Source organism: Tamandua tetradactyla, chromosome X, assembly GCF_023851605.1.
Source record: "Tamandua tetradactyla isolate mTamTet1 chromosome X, mTamTet1.pri, whole genome shotgun sequence".
NCBI lineage: Eukaryota > Metazoa > Chordata > Mammalia > Pilosa > Myrmecophagidae > Tamandua > Tamandua tetradactyla.
This window is the reverse complement of record NC_135353.1, coordinates 94,091,354-94,111,914: the sequence shown is the minus strand read 5'-3', so window position 1 is coordinate 94,111,914 and position 20,561 is coordinate 94,091,354. Positions and strand designations below refer to the sequence as shown.

The 20,561-nt window shown below is 37.7% G+C and overlaps 1 long non-coding RNA gene across 1 annotated transcript; it reads left to right on the top strand.

The window, feature by feature from the left end:
- The first annotated feature begins 13,742 nt into the window (after positions 1 to 13,742).
- Positions 13,743 to 20,111, top strand: LOC143670884 (uncharacterized). Its single transcript, XR_013169472.1, has 3 exons — positions 13,743 to 14,235; positions 16,105 to 16,132; positions 20,009 to 20,111. It is a non-coding gene; the product is annotated as an uncharacterized LOC143670884 (long non-coding RNA).
- The last annotated feature ends 450 nt before the right edge of the window (positions 20,112 to 20,561 follow it).

The following is a 20,561-nucleotide window of genomic DNA, read 5'->3' as shown; positions in this document are numbered from 1 at the left end:
TCTTCCTCCTAAACTGTCTTACATAAATCAGATAACATAAAGCAGCTTACTGCTGCCACCACCCTAATGCCATCTACTCCCAAGTAGTTCTGCAGGTCTTATATTAATCCTATCTCCTACATTTCCCCCTTTTTATTTTATAAGTCGAGGTGACCGTGCCTGTCTTAGGTTGCCCTTAGGCTCTGAAGGGTCTTACCCATCATTGGCTGCCAGTCAAGCTCTCTGACTTTGATTATCTGTTGTTAAACACAGCTGAGGAGGAAGCGAAGTATAAACAGCCCCAAACCTAAGATTATTTAGCTCTTGGGTAAGTGATTGTGTAATATCACCTCCCTAGGCTACATGTAAATTATTCTGAGATAATTCTAATACCCCTTTTTTTTGTAATTCTAAGATATCAGGACTTAGATCTGAAAGCCTTAGAAGATGCCTTTTCCCTTTTCCCATTCTATTTCAGACAGGCCATATGTTAAAAGAAGATAATCCAAAAACTGCTCTCATTCCTTTTACACTTTAAACTTTGTAAAAAATTTAAATTATACATTTGATCTCCAATATGAACCAATGTCATTTCTATAACATTTAGTCTATTATTAATTTGCTCATCAATGAGATTGTCTATGCCACAGTTCACTGGTGTTTTTCTAACAATGCTGCATCTGTATAGTTTGTTGCAATGCAGTTCCAGCGACTGCAGCCACTGTGATGCTTCCAATGATTCCAATGACAGCTGCAATAATGAGTCCAATTAGTCTCTTAGTTCTTTTTAGATATTCTTTTGCCAAATGGATCAGTATATGTGTTTCTGGAGAGGATTGCAAAGATCTTGACATCTGCACCGGCAGCCAAATACCTCTTCTTCTCCTTGCTGCTAAAATCATCTCATTTTTCTGCAATATAAATGCTTGGAGACAAGTGAATAGAGAATAATTCTTATAATTAAAAGTTTGATTTCCTGTATGTATATAGTGTTTATGGTGGCTATTTAGAGAGAAGTTATAGTTACTAGAATATGCTGTAAAGATTGGTCCCAGTCCTAAGAAAAATTTCCCATAAATGTCTCTGACTAATGTATTTATCATCCCAAATTTTGGCACAAATCATCTTCTATGTAATAACTCTGGTTTAACTTGCCTATCCATATATCCATATAGTCTCAGTTATCTTCAACCCCACAGGGGAATCTTACAATTCCATAGGAATCATTAATTATGATAACTGCTCGATCCATATGACATGACTGCCATCCATTCCAACTTTCTTTCTCATCTATCAGGCAAGTATCCTTTGTATCCATAGAGTTATGCATACAGGTCTTTCTAAACATGGAAGAACATTGACACCAGTTTTCTTCTTACTGGACCTGGGAATCCTGAACTTGTATTCAGATTAGTTTGGTAAAGTTGGATTGGCCCATGCTAGGACTCACAGATAAACCCAATAAGTATAAATATGTCCCTGTCCTTCATCAATTAAAATTATATGTCCTATGATATACATTACCCATTTAGCTATTTTTGTCCGGGTTGACATGTCTGGGTTTTATTCTCTTCGAGGGAATCCAAATTGAAGTTCTGTCATCTGCAATGACACGAGCAAATCCCCTACCCCACACCTTTACCATTCCTGGTTTCCATAAATCATCTTTAACATCTTTCCAATAGATTGGCTGCAGCTGCAGTTCTGTTTGGGATATATCATTTTTCTTTTCCAAATTGCTAAAATTTTGTTCTGCTGGAGTCTGTGATGAATTATCATAAATGTTTAAAAAATTTAAAGTAAACAATGCCTTTGCTAATTGATCTTTAGGTGTACTTATTTTCATAACATCATCCTCCTGATCATTATCTCCCCCTTTTTGTTTTAAAAGCATAGACTTTAGTGTCCAGTTTGCTCGTTCAATAATTCCTTGCCCTGAGGGATTGTGTGGAATTCCTGTAATATGAGTAATATTAAAAGTAGTACAAAATTTATTAAATTGTTTTCCTGTATAAGCAGGACCATTGTCCGTTTTAATAGATTGAAGGCATCCCATAACAGCAAAAGCATTAAGTAAATGTGATCGAACATGGGAGAAATGCTCTCCAGATTGTGCAGTAGCCCAGATGAAATGAGAACAAGTGTCTATGATAACATGTACATATTGCATTTTACCAAAATGTGAAATATGAGTAACATCCATTTGCCATAATTCATTTGCTTGACCTCGAGGATTAACCCCTGATGCAAATGGGAGTGCATTTAAAGGTCCACAGGTTGGACAAGTCCTAACAATGCCCTGAGCTTGCTGTTTAGATAAAGATGGAAATTTCTTTCACAGCCCTTTGCTATTGATATTGGTTAATTTGTGAAGTGTGGTGGGATCTTGCAATACCCCCACAAGAGTATCTGCTTGCTGATTTTGTAATGATAAAGAACCCAGAAGATTGGTATGAGCTCTTATATGCATGATAAAAAGAGGATTGATTCGACTTCTGACTAATGTTTGTAAATGTAAAAACATTCGGGACAAGTTGTCTCTTTCAAACAAAGAAGCTGTCTCAATGTGAGTAACTGTTTGGCAAACATATTCAGAATCAGAAACAATATTAAGAGATTGTGGAAAATTTTGTAAAACTTGAATTACAGCTACTAATTCAGTATGCTGGGCTGAGGTATAAGGCATTTTCCAACTTTTGTTTTCCCCTGGGGTGACATACGCAGCTTGTCCATTGCTACTACCGTCAGTAAAGACAGTAATAGCTAGCAGGGAAGCTGGAACTATTTTAGGCAAAATCCATTGCGTTCATTTTTAAAAATTGTAAAAGTTTTGACATAGCAAATGATTATTCATTTGTCCTTTAAAGTCACTTAATGCTATTTGCCAAAAGGTATTGAAAATACACAGACTTTGAACCTCTTCCTTTGTGAGATCACACACTATGCGATTAGGATCATGACCTCTTAATTGATAATATCTTTGGTGACCTTTGGCTATTAAAGAAATAATCTTTTGCAAATATGCATTTAAACATTTTTGTCAATTGTTTGGTAAAAAAATCCATTTTAAAACACCATCTTGCTTAAATAGGCCTGTGGGAGATTGCAAGGTAAATAAAATAATAAAATCAACAGGCTTTTTTAGATCTATTTGAACAAGTTGTCCTTTTTGAATGCATTGTTCAATTAATTGTAACTCTCATTCAGCTGCAGCTGTTAACTGCCTTTTGCTTAATAAATCAGAATCTCCTTGTAAAATATCAAACAAGTTTTGTAACATATAATTAGGAATCCCTAAAGTGGCAGGTAGCAAAAATGAATGCAGAGTGCCAAAGTGATGTGTACCCATAGTAAATGACCAGATTTTTAAAATTGAATTCATTGGATTGACTTAAAAGGAATGCAGGAATGTGGATTCTTTATAATTGGTTGTGCATTTTTGCTAATTTTAAATTTATTGCATGCAGTTTTTATGGTATTTTCTCACAATAGTGGCCAAATTCCAATTTGCTTACATGACTGGGCCCAGTTGGGTCCTCTGGGAACTGGCTAGGGACCAAGAGGAGCTTCCTGGGACCGAGATATCTTTAGTAAAGTACACCTCCTTCTGGGGGGATAGCCAGTCCTCCCAGCTAGAGTGTACATTTTAATTATTTTTTACCAAGATCATGTGATAGCAACATCAGTTGCATGTAATGGCAACATCAGGTGAACAAAAAGACTCCACAAGTATATTTTTAACTTGCATTCAGCCCTCAAATCTGATCTGCTCCCAAAATAAGCCACGGTTATTTTAGGATAAATTTAGTTTATATGTATGTAGTTTATATAAAGACTGGACAAAGCCTTAAGACATTTTGACTTACAGCAATATAGGTATTTATATGATTTCAATATGATTTATCCAGTAATAGATTCATTTATTGTAATAGTATTTAGATTAATAGATTAAGCCACCTGGTTTAGGGCAAGAAAAGAAGCAGTTTTTGCCAGTATAATGATACCCAGGAGAAAATCAGTATTTTTTATACAGATAACATGATAAAAGTTAACATAAGTTATTTTGATAAAACACAGACTCTTTGCTTTTTAACTAATTATTTAGAAACTTTTTTTTAATGTCTTTTCATTAGAACAGGCTAAGAGTCCAAGAAAACATTGTCATTTTAGATTTTAGATTTAGATTTAGATTTTAACCATAACTTCTATTTTTACAAACCCTCAGCACTTATATTAGTTTAGGCTTTGTCATATATTTTTCTCATTTAGTAACAGTTGTTCATTTTAGGATAAAATGATTCTGTTTTCCTATTAATAAAAATACATCTTTCATATTTTTCATACTTATATCATTACTTTGAACAAATATTTTACCACATATAATTACCATCAAAATTAAACTTACATTAGAATAATGTTAAATACTTAAAATACTTTAGTTAATGTTTATTTGAAACATCAACATATAGTTTTTAACAAGAATTTTCAGTTTTAAAGTTCTGAAAATACATTTCCTTTTTAAATATGAATAGGAGCTAAACTCATGGCTAGTTTCTAAACTGCTGTTTGTTGAGGATCTAAGTTAACAAAAGGAGATGGGGCTGCCATTCCCATTCCTTGTCACAAGATTTTATTTGTAGCATCGTATAAATTTCAGTAGAATAATTATTTAGATTAAACCAAGGTAACTTAACAGAACACTGTGAGTCAGAACTACAATCCTGAATTGCATCTATTAGAATTCTACAGGAACCATTAATTAGTAGTGACTTTTGTTCGGCATGGCATTGTTCCTATTGAATATTTTCTGACTCAGGTGTATATGAATTTTTATATAAAGGCAGCTCATATTGATGTAAAATTTTTGTAATTATGCATCCCATCTTAAGTTATTTATTTGCTTTCCTTTTCCCTTGCCTCAGGTTTACACTTCTGTATTTCTATTTTGAAGTTTTTTTTTTTTTAAGAAATAGCCTCTTTCTTGAAGAAGCTTTTTTAACCTCTTTTTCCCAACTAGAATTACCTTGTCCCTAGCTATTATTTCCCAGCTGTGTCATTTTTATGCTATTAACTGTTTCCCTTTACTATTTTCTTCTAACAACAAGAACACAGTTTCTTTATTTTTCCTAAACTCCCTTCTGTTATTGCCCCATGTGGCCTCACTGTATTGTCATGGAAAACTGTTTTCAATTCAGAACTTTCTTCACTCCTTTTCCCTCAATGTCTCCCATCTCACTATGGGGAGTCTGCTTTAGACTCTTCTTTGCTTTATCCACAAAGTCTTTTTTTCCTTTAAAATACAAATAACTCAAACTTTATTAGAAACTTATTTTAGTAATGACACCCTAATGATGTTTTCAACACATGAACATACAAACATACATACATACATACTCCTCCAGCTGCCTGTTATGATTACCCATTACCCTGATGATCCAAGGAAAATGCTTACTTTACCAATATGACTCGAGTCCTCTTCTATTGGCTGGACACACGTGCCTCTAATGAGACTTTTCCTTGGTTCCTTAATATTGATTTGGAGTCTTCTTCTTTGAGCCCCATGTTGGGCACCAAATGTTGCTTCCTGTTGAAATGGAGCTCGAAGGATATTAAAGAATGATGAGAAAAAAAGAAAGGAGGAAAGAAAGAAAGAAAGACACAGACGGGCTCAGGGTGTCTGAAGCTTGAGTTTACTTCAGACAGACTTCAGACAATTTTATTCTTAACCAGATCCTGGTTACATACCACAGGATGACAATAGGCATGCATGCATTTCCTGAGGGAACAAAGTTCTTATCTTTCAGTGTTCTTCTTTCTTACTTAAAATAACCGTTTGGGGTAAACAAACATTCTCTTCCTCCTAAACTGTCTTACATAAATCAGATAACATAAAGCAGCTTACTGCCACCACCACCCTAATGCCATCTACTCCCAAGTAGTTCTGCAGGTCTTATGTTAATCTTATCTCCTACACTTATTTCTGTCTGTTCATTTTTAAACAGTTTTGTTTGCACATCATAAGTCCAATTTAAGCAATTAGATGTTCCTTCACCACCATAATCTATATGAAGACATTTTCTTTTCTTCCATAAGGAATCCATAACAGTCCCCCATTCCCCCACCTATTGACATTTTGTTTTGGCATAATACCTTTGTTACCTTCAGTGGAAGCATGTTACAATTTTACTGTTGAGTATAGACCCTAGCTTGTATTGATTGTACTTTTTCCTGTATACTATCCATTTTAAACACCCTCCAATATTGACATTCGTTTGTTCACCCACATGCAAAAATGATTTTTTATTTTTACATTTAGTCACCATCATTGTCTACTCTAGACATTCCTAAGTTAAAACCTCTCAGTCTTTATCCTCTATCTTTCCTTCTGGTTTCATACATGCCCCCAGGCCTTCTCCCTGAATCACACTCACATTCAGTTTCATTCAGTGTACTTATATTATTGTACTACAATCAGGTAGTATTGTGCTTTCTATTTCTGAAATTTTACTATCAGTCCAGTTGCACAATCTTTATTCCTTCAGCATCAAATATCCAATTTCTACCCTATTTCAATCTCCTGATAACCTGTGTTCTTAACTTCGAATCTTAAAGTTCACTCACTAATGTTAATTCATATTAGTGAGACCATGCAGTATTGTCCTTTTGTTTCTGGCTAATTTCACTCAGCATAATGTTGTCAAGTTTCATCCACAATGTTACATTCTTCATGACTTTATTCTGCCTTACAGCTGTGTAATATTCCATCCAATGTATATACCACAGCTTGTTAAGCTACTCATCCATTGATGGACATTTCGGCTATATCCATCTCTTGGCAATCATAAATAATGCTGGTATAAACATCAGTGTGAAAATGTCCATTTGTGTCCTTGCGTTCAGTTCATTTGAATATATGCCTAGTAATTGGATTGCTGGATAATATGGCAATTCTATACTTAGCTTCCTGAAGAACGACCAAACTGCCTTCCGGAGTGGTTGTAACATTTTACATTCACATTTTTTTTATAATGGCCATTCTAGTGTGTGTCAGATGATATCTCATTGTTGTTTTGATTTGCATTTCCCACATATTCAGTGAAGTTGATCATATTTTCATGTGCCTTTTAACCATTTGTATTTACTATTAAGTGTCTGTTCATGTCTTTTGCCCATTTTTAATTGTTTTATCTGTTTGTTGTTTAGATGAAAAATATTTTTATATATTCTGGATACTAAACTCTTATGTGATATGTGGTTTCCAAATATTGTCTCTCATTGCATAGGTTGCCTTTTTACTTTCCTAAGAAAGTTTTTTGATGTACAAAAGTGTCTAATTTTGAGGAGATCCCATTTATCTATTTTTTTTTTCAATGCTCATGCTTTGGGTGTAAAGTCTAGGAAACTGCCTTATATGACAAGATTTTTAAGACATTTCCTTACATTTTCTTCTAAAAGTTTTGTGGTTTTAGCTCTAATGTCTAGGTCTTTGATCCATTATTATTTAATTTTTGCCTAGAATGTGAAATATGGATCCTCTTTCTTGCTTTTGGGTATGGATACACAGTTCTTCAAACACCATTTAGTGAAGAGGCTGCTTTCTCCAAGGCTTGGATGACTTATCAAAGATCAGTTGTCCATTGATGTTATACACCCAATTTTATTCCATTGGTCAGTATATATATCTTAATGCCAATAGTATGATGTTTTGACCACTACAGCTTTGTAATATGCTTTAAAGTCAGGGAGTGTAAGACTACCAAATTCCAGAAACCTACAACCTCCAGATGGGTCCCTGGTTCAGATAAGTTCTGAAACCTAGCCCAGCCTCTCCAGAATATCAGATAGTTCCATCTCTCTACCCTGTATTAGTGACAGGCACTTTCAATGTGATAAATTTAGAATTGCAATGGCCCAAACACCTGTAAAAAGAGGGATGGAAAGATAAAGGTGATGGTGAAGTTATACAGAGAAGATAGGATTGAAAAAATGAATATGAATGGTGAATCATTAAATTGATATCTCTTTTGGTCTCCAGTATTTTAGAATGGCTAGATGTAAAAACTAAATTTGTAAAATTATAATCCATGTCAAAGTCTGAAATATGTTCTAAAACTAATTGTGGAGTTGTGCTGTGAAATTTATAGCTTTTTTGTATATATGTTATCCTACACAAAAGAAGGAAAAAAGTTGATTGTGATGATAAAAAAATATTTAACCCCTTTACCATCCTATATTCTGGATCAGCTAGAAAGGAAAATGTGAGAGGATCATATGGTAGCCCAGGAGAAACTCTGGGATCTGTTCTGTAACTACTTGTTGAAGAGTTCTTTGAAAACTATTGCTTTTTTATTTCTTTGTATACATGTTATACCATACAATTAAAAAAGTTTAAAAAGGTGATTGAAGAATTATATAGAGAAGCTCTGGTTTAACAAACGAATATGAATGCTGAATCAGTATTGATATATCTTTTAATGTTCAGTACCCTAGAGCAGCTAGAAATAAAAACCTAAAATTGTGGAATTGTAACCCATACCAGACTCTGAAATCTATTTCTGGAAAGTTACTCTAGTGACTGGAGCCCTTGTGGAATCTTATATATTGCCCTAGGTGTTCTTTAGAATTGGCTGGAATGGTCTTGGTCTGGGGTTGGTGGGTTATGATAGGTAGCAAGGTCTACCTGAAGCTTGTGCAAGTGTAACCTCCAGAGTCACCTCCAGACTCTATTTGAACTCTCTCTGCCATGATACTTCATTAATTACACTTCTTTTCCCCATTTTGGTCAGGATGCAATTATTGATCCCATGGTGCCAGGTCTGGATTCATCCCTGGCAGTCATTTCCCATGTCACATTTCCCATGTGAAGGTGAGAACTTCACCCCTGGATGTCATGTCCCATGTAGGGGGGAGGACAATGATTTCACTTGCAGAGTTGGGCTTAAAGAGACTGAGGTCACATAAGAGCAACAACAGAGGTCCTCCAGAAGTAACTCTTAGGCATGCCTATTGGTAATCTAAGCTTCTATGCTACCTACATAAGCTTCACAAGAGTAAGCCTCATGATTGAGAGCATGGCCTATTGATTTGGATGATTTAGGTAGAACTGACATCTCAACTATAGTTATCCTTCCTACCTATGAGTAGGGAATACCTTTCCACCTATTTAGATCTCTTTGATTTCTTTTAGCAATGTTATATAGTTTTCTGTGCAGAAGTCCTTTACATCCCTAGTTAAGTTCACTCCTAAGTACTTGATCATTTTAGTTTCAATTTTGAATTGAATTTTTTCCTTAACTGTCTCCTCGGCTAGGTCATTGCTTGTGTATAGAAATGTTACTGATTTTTGCACATTAATTTTGTATCCCACCACATTGCTGATTTTGTTTATTGGCTCAAGCGACTTTTGCTATGGATTTCTCAGAACCTTCCAAGTATAGTGTCATATCATCTGCAAATAATGTGAGTTTTACTTCTTACTTTCCAATTTGCATGCCTTTTATGTCTTTGTCCTGCCTGATTGCTCTAGCTAGAACTTCTAGCACAATATTGAATAATAGTGGTGGCAATGGGCATCCTCATCTTGTACCTGATCTTAGGGGAAAACTTTTCAGTCTCTCTCCATTGAGTATGATATTGGCAATCAGTGCTCCATATATTCCCTTTATCATATTGAGGTAGGTACCTTTGATTCCTATCTGTAAGAGTGTTTCTATCAGAAAAGGATGCTGAATTTTGTCAAATGCTTTTTCAGCATCAATCGAGATTATTATGTGATTTTTCCCTTTTGATTTCTTAATGTGCTGTGTTACATTAATTGATTTTCTTGTATTGAATTATCCTTGCATTCCTGGTATAAATCCCACTTGGTCATGGTATATAATTCTTTTAATGTGCTGTTGGATTCGACTTGCTAATATTTTTATTGAGAATTTTTGCATCTATGCTCATTAGGGAGATTGGTCTGTAGTTTTCCTTTCTCATAGCATCTTTACCCGGTTTTGGTATTAAAATGCTATTAGCTTCATAAGATGAGTTAAGTAGAGTTCTTTTTTCCCCAATTGTTTTGGAAAGGTTTGAGCAGGATTCGTGTTAGTTCTTTCTGGAATGTTTGATAAAATTCCCCTGTGCAACCATCTGGAACTGGGTTTTTCTTTGTAGGAAGATTTTTGATGACTGAATCTCTTTACTTCTGATTGGTTTGTTGAAATCTTCTATTTCTTCCTTAGTCAGTGTAGCTTGTTTGTGCATCTCCAGGAATTTGTCCATTTCATTTAACTTGTCTAGTTTTTCGGGGCATAGTTGTTCATAGTATCCTCCTGTGATTTCTTTTATTTCTTCAGGGCCTGTGGTAACGTGCCCCTTGTCCTTTCTGATTTTGTTTATTTGCATCCTCTCTATTTTTTTCTCCATGATTCTTGCTAATGGCCAATCAATTTCACTGATTTTCTCAAAGAACCAACTTATGGTTTCATTGATTCTTTCTATTGTTCTTTTGTTCTCCCATTCATTTATCTCTGCTTTAATCTTTGTTATTGCTTTCTTCTATTTGCTTTGGGGTTAGTTTCTGTTCTTTCTCAAGTTCCTTCAAATGTGCTGTAAGTCCTCGATTTTTGCTCTTTCTTGTTTTTTAATATAGGCATTTAAGGCAATAAATTTCCCTCTCACCACTGCCTTTGTTGCATTCCATAAGTTATGAGAAGTTGTATTCTCATTTTCATTCGTCTCTGGATGGCTTCTGATTTCTCTAACAATTTCTTCTTTGATCCACTCATTGTTTAAGAGTTTGTTATTTAATCTCCATATATTTGTGAATGTTCTCATTCTTTGGTGATTATTGAGATCCAACTTCATCCCATGGTGATCAGAGAAGGTGCTTTGAATAATTTCAATATTTTTAAATTAATAAAGACCTGTCTTGTGCCCCAGCATATGATCTGTCCTGGAGAATGTTCCATGAGCACTAGAGAAGAAGGTTCATCCTTCTGCTTTGGGGTGCAATGACCTATATATATATGTCTGTTAGGTCTAATTAGTTTATCAAGTTATTTAACTTCTCTATTTTCTTGTTGATCTTCTGTCTGGTTGTTCTATCAATAGAGGAGAGTGGGGTTTTGAGGTGTCCTACTATTATTGTTGAAACATCTATCACTTCCCTCAGTTTTGCCAATTCTGTCTCATGTACTTTGGAGCTCCTTGATTGGGAACATAAACATATCTGATTGTTATATCTTCTTGGTGAATTGACCCTTTAATTACTATATAGTGTCCTTCTTTGTCTTTTATGATGTCCTTACCTTTAAAGTCTATTTTGTCCAATAGTAATATAGCTACTCCTACTTTCTTTTGCTTACAATTTGCGTGGAAAATCTTTTTCCATCATTTCATTTTCAATCTTTTTGTATCTTCATGTCCAAGATGAGTCTGTTATAAGCAGCATATAGCTGGATTATATTTTTTATTCCATTCTGCCAATCTGTATCTTTTAATTGGTAAGTTTAGTCCATTAACATTCAAAGTTATTACTGAAAAGGTGTTTCTTGATTCCATCATATTATCTTTTTATTTTATTTGTCAGATCTGTATATTCTTTTCCCTCTTTCTCTTTTTATTCTTTAAATTACCCTTAGTAGTACTCTTCAATTTTGTGCCTTCCTCCAGACCTCCCTCTCCTGTCTTTTTTTTTCAGCTGGCAGAACTCTTTTTAGTATTTCTTGTAGGGCCTGTCTCTTGTTCACTAATTTTTTCAGGACTCCTTTGTCTGTGAAAACTTCAATCTCTCCCTTAATTTTGAAGGACAACTTGGCTGGATACAGAATTTTTGGCTGGAAGTCTTTCTCTTTCAGGATCTTGAATATATCATTCCACTGCCTTCTCACCTCCAGGGTGCTAGTTGAGTAGTCTGAACTCAGTCTTATTCAGTTTACCTTGAATATAGTAGATTGTTTTTCTCTTGCTGCTTTCAGGATTTTCTGCTTCTCTTCAACATTTGACAGACTGATTAATATGTGCCTAAAGGAAGGCCTGCTTGGATTTTTTCATTTGGAGTTTGTTTGGCTTCTTTGACTTGTATATTTATGTCCTTTAGGAGGGTTGGGAAGTTTTTCCCCGTTATATCCTCAATTACTCTTTCTAGCCTTTTACTCCTCTCTTCTCCTTCTGGGACACCAATGAATCTTATATTTGTGTGGTTTGTTTTGGCTATCATTTCCCTGAGTTCCAATTCAATTTTTTCCATCTTTTTTTTTTTACCATTTGCTGTTTTGAGTCTTCAAAGTCAATTTTCCTGTCCTCTGTATCACTTATTCTTTCTTTTGCCTCTCAAATCTGCTGTCGTGTGCCTCTAGCATCTTTTTTACTTGGTCAACAAAATATTTAACCTCTAATATCTGCTATTTTTCTATTTATTCTTTCAAATTTCTCTTTATGGTCTTCTACAGTCTTCTTGATCTCTTTTCTGTCATTTGCTTTTCCACTTTTTTTATTAGGTAGAATTGTATGAACATCTTGGATTAGGTGTTCCAATGTCTGAGTCTCCTCTTGTGTTTCAATTTGGTCATTAGGCAGGGCTATATCTGTCTGCATTGTGATATGCTTAGTGATCTTCTGCTGTTTTTGTTGCATGTAAATATCTTGATTGATTTACTTTGAGAGTTGATTTCTTTCAGTAGTCTAAGGCCTTCTGTTTACAGGATGGTTGTACAGCAGGGAGCTGGGCATGTGGTGTGGCTCTAAGTTCAGTGATTTGTTTCAGCACAGGTATAGCTGCAGGTTGGGGATGTCATGCTGATGCTTGTGAAATGGGCACCCAGCATCCAGACAGGATGGATCCCTTCATGGATTAGGGGCAGATGTGACCCAGTTGCTCAGATCAGTTCTTTCTCAGAGTTGGGAAGTGAGTCTGAGGTCTGTGCACATGCAAGGTTCTAGAACTGCTATGAAGTGGTTCCCAGAGCTGAATGACGTGATTGGGACCCATGCAAATGCGTGAGCCTGGGAGTGCCATAAACAGATGCTCAGAGCTTAGGGGGTCAGAGTGTGGCTGTGTGACACTATGGGCAGAGGAATGGGGGCAGCCTACATATGGAGGTTAGGGCCCACAGCCTTTATGCACTGGCAACAGCATGGAGGGAACAGGGAGGGGTGCAGTAGTGTGAGGTAGTGGTGCAGGAGAAGTGGGTTGGGCTGCACTTTGGGTGGGATTGTGGTGCAGGTATGTGTACTGGGGGCTGGTAGGGTGGGGGGTGCCTGGAGTGTGGGGTGAGTCACTAGTCATGGGGCTGCACTGGTGAGGGTAGTGCACCCAAGGAACATGGCCTGGCTTACTTCCTAGTCCCACACTCCCATCCATGCACTCCTGCATGCTCCGCACCTCCATAACTCTGCATCAGGCTCCAGCTTTCTGCATCTCAGTTCCTAAGCTTCTGCAACCTGTGCTTCCCCATGTGGTGCAGAAGGCTCTCCCAGGTCAGCTGCACTCCCTAATTGCTGCCTCAGGCATCCTCCTGTCCCTTCTCTAACTTTTCCATGGAGACAGGCTAATCTCAAGTTATTGTAATCAGGTCATGCATCTTCCCACAAGTCTTCCATTGTATTTTCATCTCCTTTATTGTGTCTTCCATTCCCAAAGGTTTTGTGATTTGTTTTTTCAAACTTTCAATTTCTTATTTTTATTCACCTAATGTCTTCTTTTCTTTTTTTCTTTTTTTTTTCCCCCATGGGCATGCACCAGGAATCAAACCTATATCTCTGGCTTGGCAAGCAGGAACTCTGCCTACTGAGCCACTGTGGCCCACCGCACCCAATGTCTTCTTTATATCCTCCCTCAACTCATTGATTTGGTTTTCTAAAATGTTTTTATTGATAAATCTTAATATACAAACAGTCCATTCATGGTTTGCAATCAATGGCTCACAATATTATCACATAGTCGTGCATTCATTACTATGATAATTTTTCAGACCATTTGCATCACTCCAGAAAAATAAATAAAAAGAAAACAAAAACTCATACATACAATACACTTTACCACTCCCTCTCTTAGGCCACTAGCATTTCCATCTACTCGATTTATTTTAACCTTCATCTCCCATCATTTGTTCATTCTCCACCCACATTTTTACTCATCTCTCCATACCTTATATAAAAGGAACCTCAGACACAAGGTTTTCACAATCACTCATCACATTGCAAAAGCTATATTGTCATGTAGTCATCATCAAGAGTCAAGGCAGCTGGAACACAGCCCAACAGTTTCAGGTACTTATCTCTAGCCACTCTAATGCACCATAATCTAAAAAGGGATATCGATATAATGTATAAGGATAACCTCCAGGATAACCTCTTGACTCTGTTGAAATCTCTCAGCCACTGAAATTTTATTTTGTCTCATTTATCTCTTTCCCCTTTTGGTCAAGAAGGCTCTCTCAATTCCTTGATGCTAGATCCTGGGTCATCCCAGGACCTCTACCCACATTGCCAGGGAGATTTACACCCTTGGGAGTCATGTGCCATGTAGTGGGGGCGGGCGGTGTGCTCACCTGCTTTGGTAGCTTAGAGAGGGAGGCCACATCTGAGCAACAAAAGATGTTCTCTGGGGGTGACATCTAGGCCCCATTTTACGTAGGCTTATTCTTTCCTTTGCAAGAGTAAGTCACAAAGGGGCGAGCCCCAAGATTGAAGGCTCAGTCTATTGACTTGGTTGTCTCCACTGCTTGCAAGAATATCATATATTCTCCAAATGGGGAAGTTGAACACTTCCTCCTTTCTCCCCAGTGTCCCAAGACGACTTTTCAGGTAATTCTTTATTTACTGCTAAAATTACTCTGGGATATATCAGGATATCATACTAACCTAGACAAACCAACAAAATCACACCCTGTTCCAGATTCTATATACTTATGGTGTTTAACTAAACTGACCACACAAGTTAAATTAGGAAATGCACTACCTAAAAAATAAATTTTGCACCAAATAAATATCTCTCCCTTTTGTCTAACACAGACGTTGAAGTTTTAGTGTATGGATGATATCATCCTTTACCCTGTGTTCTGATTTACCTTAGCCCTGTCCATATCAGCTTCATTCTTATCTCTACTCGAAATCAGATCCTTTTTTCCAGCTTTTAAACAGTTTCTATGTGGGGTACTGCTGATTTTCATAGCTTCAGAGCTCTAATTCTGAGTCTCAGTTGTCACATAAATACCCGAAGTTTCTGGGAATGACCAGGTTATAAACAAACAGTTCCATATCTCAGAATTTAGAAATAACAGTTACAACTCATGGATATATGTGACTTCTGTAAGAGCTTACAATCTAGGACCCTTTACAATACAATAGGCCCCAACCTGCTAATCCATGTTCTTGACTTCAGTTCACCAAGTTTTGTATCATAGTCAGTCCTTATGAGTGAGGCATGATAATAATTGTCTTTCTGTTTCTGTTATTTCACTCACATACAGTCCCCAAGATTCATTCACCTAGTTGCACACCTCACAACTTCATTCCTTCTTGTGTCTTGTCAGTAGTCCATTGTATGTATACACCATATTCTCCTCTTCCATTCCTCAGTTGTTGAACATTTAGGCTGCCTCCGTCTATTGTTGTGAACATTGTCATAGACTCCAGTGTGTAAATTTCCATCCATGTACCCACATTCAGTTCCTTCAGGTATATGCTGTATGGCAACCCCACTCCTAACCTCAAGTGGAACCACCACATTGCCCTCCAAAGGGCTGTACCTCTCAGTCTCCCTACTGATAGTAAGTAGGTACATCTCTTTCTCTGCATTTTCTCTAGCACTTATTTCTATCTGTTCATTTTTAAACAGTTTTATTCACACATCGTACATACCAACATAAGTGTATAGATATGCCTTTGCCACCATAATCTATTGGGAGACATTTCCTATTCTTCCATAATGAATTACTACACTCAGTGATTGTCCTACTAAAAATATTTTAACCTTCCCCTCATCTATTTTGTATGCTCTATGGTGGGATCACATTTCCTTCCTTTTCCCTGTGAGTATCCTTTTACTGAAGCACCATTTGTTGAATTTTTGTTTGTTTTGTTTTTGTTTTTGTTTATTTATTTTGCTTGTTTGTTTTTTTCACATGCATGGACCAGGAATGGATCCCAGGTGTCCTGCATGCAGGTGAGAATTCTACCAATTCCTGATGATCTTAAATATATCATGCTACCGCCTTCATGCCTTCATGGTTTCTGCTGAGAAATCCACACATAGTCTTATTGGGCTTCCCTTGCTTTTGATGGATAGCTTTTCTCTTGCTGCTTTCACAATTCTCTCTTTCTCGTTGATATTTGACAGTCTGATTAGTAAGTGTCTTGGAGTATATCTGTTTGAATCTATTCTGTTTGGGGTATGCTAAACTTCTTGTATTTGTAATTTTATGTCTTTCATAAGAGATGCAACATTGTCAGTGATAATTTCCTCCATTAGTCTTTCTTATCCTTTTCCCTTCTCTTCTCCTTCTGGGACACCCACCACACATATATTCATGTGCTTCATGTTGTCATTCAATTCCCTGAGACCCCGCTCATATTTTTCCATTATTTTCCCCATATTTTCTTTTGTTTGTGTCGGGATTTCAGATGTCCAATCTTGTTGGACATCTATCTATTGTAGGAGGTTTCCATTGCTTTTCTCATCTCTTCTATTGTGTTTTCATTCCCATAAGTTCTGTGATATGTTTTTTCAAACTTTTGATTTCTTCCTTTTGTTTGCCCAATGTCTTCTGTTTATCCTCCCTCAGCGTGTTGATTTGATTTTTGATGAGATTTTCCACATCTGTTCAAACATCCTGAATTAGTTTTTACAACTCTTGGATATCATTTTAATTATTTAATTATTGATTTGTTCCTTCAACTGGGCCATATCTTACATTTTCCTAGCATGTCTCATTATTTTTTGCTTGTATGTAGGCATTTTATTTCCTTAATTAGTTTTCTGGAGGTTGTTTTCAGTCTTTGATGTCTGATTTTCTTGTTGGATGACAGTGTTCTCTATCTGTTCTTTGACATTCAGTGCAACTTATTCTAGACCTGTAGCACAGGTTCTAGAATAAGAAATTCTAGAAAATCAGAAATTTTCAGTTCTTGTTTTTCTGTTTCCTGCCCTGCCTGTATGGAGCCTTGTTTTTCAGGAGGGTCTCCTCAGATATCATAGACCCAAGTCAGATTTTCCCAGACTGGACTGGCCCACGTCTCAGAAGGAAAGATTTACCACAATTTGTTTTCCCTGAGCGTGAGATTGAGCAGGTTGTTAGACTTTCCTGAGAAGTCTCTAGACTCTGTGCTTTTCCTATCCTGCCCTGTATGTGGTGCTTGTCTGCCTGAAGCTTCCCATCAGCATAAGATGATGTGATGCCTTTAATTTCAGCACACTCTCCCTGTTGGGGGCGTGGTTGAGACAGAAGTGAGGTTGTAGGCTGGCATTAATTAATTCCCTGGGGCCTGAATCCCTTGAAGGTGGAATTCCACTTGAGCTGGACCCCAACTTTTTCTTGGGAAATATACAGTCTCTAGGGAATTAACTCTTTCCACTGGACTAGTTACTTTGTCTCTTGGACAAGCTTAATCCCGTCCTTGCCTGGGGCACTGCTGGAGCCTGAGAAGGTATCCAGTTCTATGTAATGGGCTGTTAAGGAGTTGGAAAGAAAAAAGAAAAAACAAACAAACAAAAAGACCTCTTCAGAGCGGGATCCCCAGCCCTTGGGTTTGTCAATCAAGATCTTAAGTTGATTCATGGCTCTACTTATCTCCAGGCTCTATGTGTGCCCTTTTCTTGGGGTCCAGTCCTTTTCAAGTATTTTGTGCTGTTCAACACGAAAAGCCTCAGTTTTTTTCTGTCAGCCCTGCTCCTCTTCTGCCAGGGCAAAAGCTTCTAGCACCTTTAGTGCTTAATTGTGGGTTTATCTGGGATGGGAGCCTATTTTCAGCAGACAGAATTTGTTAATTAATTACACAAGTGGAGATTTGTTGTGGCTAAGCCCTTGATGCTAGTAAAGTCTGTTTCCTTTCTCCTTGGGGAACCAGCCTGCCATGCCTGTGGGGGGAGAGGCACTAGCCTTCATGACTTGGGGGACTTACAGTTCTTGTGAGGTCTTTGTTGGTCCACCTGGTCCAGACTGGTGTGTGCTGTATGTCCAGTCACTGATATACTCCCAGCAGTTGTTCTGTACTGTTCATCGATGTTTACTAGCTGCCCAGGAGGACAAATTAAATTCCTAAATTTTGCACAGCCTCCTGTTGATTTGATTTTTCATGAGTTTTTCCATGTCTGTTCAAACATCTTGAATTAGTTGTTTGAACTCCTGTATCTGATTTGAAGTGTTGATTTGTTTCTTTGCCTTGGCCATATCTTCAATTGTTCTAATATTACTTGTTAATTTTGCTAACATTTCCTTAATTAGTTTATTCTGGATGTTGTTTTCACTCTTTTACCCAGGGTTTTATTGCTGAATGGCTTTGCTCTCTATATGTTATTTCACATTCAGTTCAACTTATTCTAGATCTCTAGCATAGGTTCTGTTTAACTGATCAGAATTTTTCAATTCTTATTTTTCTGTTTCATGCCCTGCCTTATGGAGTTCTTTTTTTTTTTTTTTTTTTGAGTAGGTTCTCCTCAGATATTATGGACTGCAGTCAGATTTTCCCTGACCAGGCAGACCCACATCTCAGGAGAAAAGAGTCACCCATATTAGTTTTCCCTGAGGATAAGACCCAGCATGTTGTGTGACTTTCCTATGAAGCCTCTAGCCTCCGTGCTTTTCCTATCCTGCTCAGCATGTGGTGCTTGTCTGCCCACGGCTTCCCTCCAGTTTAAAGCAATGCAGTGCCTTTAATTTCAGCAGACTCTCCCTGACAGAGGTGCAGTTGAGACAGAGCTGTGCTTGTTGGATGGTTTTAATTGCTTCTGTTTTCCAGTCCATGGGCCCTTAGTTCCTTGAAGGAGTGATTCTACTTGACCTGGGCTCCAACCCCTTTTTTCTTGACGAAGATACAGCCTTTAGGAAATTAACTCCTTTCACCTGACTAGTTACTTTGTCTCTCAGACAAGCTTAATTCCGCCCTTACCTGGAGAAGTGCTGGAGCCTGAGAGTGCTTCCAGTTCTATTTAATGAGCTGTTTAAGGAGTAAAAAAATTACAAACAAACCTCTTCACAACTGGACCCCTGCTCTTTGGTTTGTCAATCAAAAGCTTGAATTGGTATGTAGCTCTATGTATCACCAGGCTCTATGTGCCCCTTTGTCTTGGGATCCAGCCCTTTGCCAGTATTTTGCGCTGTCCAACTCAAAAAGCCTCTGATTTTTTTCCATCCGCCCATGCCCCCTGTCTAGTAGGGCAGAAACTCTTACTTCCTTTAAGGCTTATCTGTGCTGAGAGCTTATTTTCAGTAAGTAGTCAGAATTTGTTAACTAATTCTGCAATTGGAGCTTGGTTGAGCTAAGTCGTTGCTTCTAGTAAGGTCTGTTTCTTTTCTCCTTGGTTAACTAGCCTACCATGTTCCTAGGGGAAGGGTGCCATCCTCCACAGCTCAGGGGACTTACAGTTCTGTGTGGGATCTCAGCCATTCCACCTGGTCCAGAGTGATGTATACTATGTGTCTGGTGACTGACACAGTTGCTCTGTATGGTTCCTGGCTATTTACTAGCTACTTGGGAGGACGAACTAAATTCCACACCTCACTATGCCACCATCTTGCCCCAAGTCTCTGATGATTCTTATATTTATGCACTTGGTTTTGTCCATTTCCCTGAGATCCAATTCAATTTTTTTTTTTTACAAGGGCAGGCACTGGGAATTGAACCCAGGTCCTCTGGCACCAATTCAATTTTTCCATCTTTTTTACCACTTGCTCTTTTGTGTGTTCAAAATCAACTGTTCTGTCCTCTAGTTCACTTGTTCTTTCCCTGCCTCTTCAAATCTGCTGTTCTATGTCCCTAGTATATTTTTTATTTGGTTTACAGCATGATGTTTTGTTTGTTTGTTTGTTTTTGACATGGGCAGGCTCCAGGAATTGAACCCAGATCTCCAGCATAGCAGGCGATAATTCTGCCACCGAGCCACCGTTGCACCGCCCCTCCCCCAATGGTCATAAGACTGGGCTACATCTGTCTGCATCTTCATATGCTTTGTGAAGGTATGCTTTTTTTTTATATATATCTTGATAGGGTTTCCTTGGAAGTTGACTTCCTTCAGCAATCTAATGTTTTGCATTTGCAGAATAGGTGTGGGGTGTGAGGCAGATCACAGTGGTGAAGTGATGGGTTGTTATACATGGATAAGTGTGGGTTGAGGTCCCTATGCTGATGCCCAGGAGTGTATATTGTGGGGCCCTGGGTTGAGGGGTGTGGTGCAGTTTGGACAGCCCTTGGAGCACAGGAAAAGGTGGCAGTGTGTGGACACAGAGGCAGGGTATGGCAAGAGGCAGATTGGGGGGACTGTGTGTCAGTGGGCAGGGTGTTTGTGCATCTTGGGGTGGTCATAAACCTGGCATAGACGTGCAGTTGTGGGCCAGGCAGGGCATGGGTGCATATGTGCACAAGGTGAAGTCTGTGTG